A 2909-nucleotide genomic window follows, 5' to 3' on the forward strand; every position below is an offset into this window, starting at 1 on the left:
ATTGGCTGTGAAGTCCTCAGTTTGGATAGGGGAGTTTCTAGCTGGGCTGAATCAGTCCTTCTTTCAGACACTCATTTATTATTTTGCCTTTTTTATTTTCGGGGTAATCCTGGGTGGGGATTTAGTCCCTGTTGGGGGCAGGCGTTTCAGGGTTTCTGCCGCTGATGTTTGCCTTTTTTTAAACTCGCCTCGAGCCCGGCACGCTCCAGAAGATAGGTAGGTAAGTTTGTGGTAGGCAGGATCTGGGGAAGTTTGTTATTTGAAAGAGTCTGTTTGTGTAGCCTCAGATATTTTTGCCTGTTGAGTGAGTGCTTCACAGCCACATAACATTATAATATAATATTACAATAATAGATAAAAGGCAGTGGCACACATAAGAATAGATAAAAGGCACACAAGGACTATGGACAGACAAATAAAAGCATAAAAATCGATAAAACATAGCTCAAACTGATTCGAAAGCGAGGGAAAAGAGGTGGGTCTTCAGGCGGGACTTAAAAGTTTGATTGTCAGTTTCTGATGCTCCTTTTGATGTAAGTAACAACATTCAGCTGGTTCCAGTATTTCTTGAGTCTGAAGTTGAGTCATACTTTGTTGTGTTTGAGCGCATTGCTGCTGCTTTGCAATGGCCCAAAGATGTGTGGGCCATACTGTTACATTGCAAGTTAGTTGGTAAGGCTCAAATGGGTTGCTCTTCTCTTCCTGTTGAAGATTGTATTGTGTACGAAAAAGTTAAATGCGCTGGTCTCAAAGTGTATGAGCTTGTGCCTGAGGCTTATAGACAGCGTTTTCGTGGCCTAAAGAAAACACGTGGTCAAACTTTTGTAGACTTTGCAATAGAGAAGAGAAAGCTATTCAACGGATGGTGGCGTAAGGCATCAAAGGCTGACGACTTAACTTCAGTTTGTGATCTCATAGTGCTGGAGGAGTTTAAAAACTGTGTCCCAGAACATACTTTTGTTCATTTAAATGACTGAAAAATAACCTCCTTGCAGCAGGCTGCCACTATGGCGGATGAGCTGGTGTTAATGCACAGTGGTGTTTTAGCTCAGAGCAATCCCCATCGTGTTTCTTTCCGGAAAGCTCATAACAGGCGTGCCACACATTCTCATTTTGCTTCTCTTCCAGGACCCAAGAAAAAGAGATTGTGTATCTTTTGTCTTGACCTTGGTCATCCTGTGGCAGAGTGTGTAGCTCGGAAGACGCAGGTGGCAGCTTCCAAGCGGTCTATGGAAAAGCCAAAAGACCGGCACCCAGTTGCAATGCGACAGAGTGGTGAGTTGCAGTTAAGTTCTGCGTCCGCCTGTGACAGTGCTGTGGGTGTGGGTGTTCCCGTCTCTGACACGGTGGGTGTGGACCTGGCTCAGAGCGATGTGGATCTGCCCGTTTTCTTTTTGTCCATTAAAACCTCAATTTGTGGCTTCAGAGATCCGTTTCCTCTCCCTTTTCTCTCGCCCGGTCATTTTATATTTTGTTACTTCCCTTTGGTTCCCCAAGCCCAGTAGGGAACGTAACAGTGATTATTTGTTAATTACATGTTTTATTAACCATCAGACTCTTCAAAGTAACTAACAGATACATGTAGTTGAGTAAGGTACAATGTTTGCCTGTGAATTGTAGTGGAGTAGAAGTTTAAAGTATTAGCAATGAAATTCTCTAGGAAAGAATAAGTACCTCAGAATTGCTTTAAGTACAGTACTAAAGAATATGAAGGCCTTAGTTACTGCCCATCTATCCAGGGAATTGACAAAGACATTTGCTGCAAACAACAAAGTGATGGCGCTTATTCCCAACCCATTCTGAAGCTTTCTCACCAAGTCCTGAGTTTATAGCTAGTTCTGAGAGAATAATCGACATTCTGCATTACCACATAACAAGCAAAGCACTATATGTCCCTAGATATAAATACATGCCAAAGAAGACACATTTCCGATAAGATGGACTACCAGACGTCCCTAGACTAGCCTGCAAAGCATCCTGTATCATGCCAACAGGCAGGAATAAGGAGACACAACTATGCTCTTGTAAAGCTCTCACAGCGAGGGTAGCACCCCAAGGTCGCAGGCCAGTGCTCATCCAGGGGTTAGAAAGTGTTACATTGGGTCAAAGGTATTGGCCTAGGAGATTATTTTTCTGAACAATTGGGTATAAGTATTTTAACTTAAGAATCTGCAGCACACTATACATTACATTTCTTCAGAGTCGAGTTTATTGCTAGGTACGTTTACACATACAAGGAATTTGCTTGGGTGAATGGTGGTGCAAACAAAAACAACATAAGAAAACAAGTTTTAAGGAAAGGTCAAACATAAAAAATATAATGATTATAAAAAGAAAATGTAATAAACTATACAACATTATAATAAAGATAAGTATTTACACCAAATTTAAATATACAAAATAAACTATAAAGCTTAGTACAATGAATGTATGACAATATTTGATAAACTACAGTGTATTTTAAAATGGAGGGCTGTGCAGAAATGTACTATATGCAGAGATGAGTTCAGAATATTATATGTTTTGATAATTATTGATGCATTAAAGTGTTATCAAAGCTGGTAAAGGTGCAACTAGTTTTAATTACTTTGTTTGCTGCAGGGTGTGAGTTTTATCCAGGTACTCCAAATAAAGTCTTTTTAAGTATTCATTATACTTCATTATAAATCCAAATCTGGAAAGTAACTAAAGGTATTCAATAATTGTAGTGGGGTTAAATTCCAAAGTAGCAAAAAAAATAAAATGTAAGCTGCTATACTCTAAAGTAAGTCTCTCAAAAGTGTACTTAAGTATAGTTCTTGAGTAAAGCACTGAACCTGGGGGGACAGAGCCTTCTCCATCGCTGCCCCCACCCTCTGGAACTCACTCCCACAACACATCAGAGACTGTACTGACTCTCCCCCCCCCCC

This window comes from Notothenia coriiceps, unplaced genomic scaffold (assembly GCF_000735185.1).
Source record: "Notothenia coriiceps isolate Sejong01 unplaced genomic scaffold, NC01 NC01_scaffold00037250, whole genome shotgun sequence".
Classification (NCBI taxonomy): domain Eukaryota; kingdom Metazoa; phylum Chordata; class Actinopteri; order Perciformes; family Nototheniidae; genus Notothenia; species Notothenia coriiceps.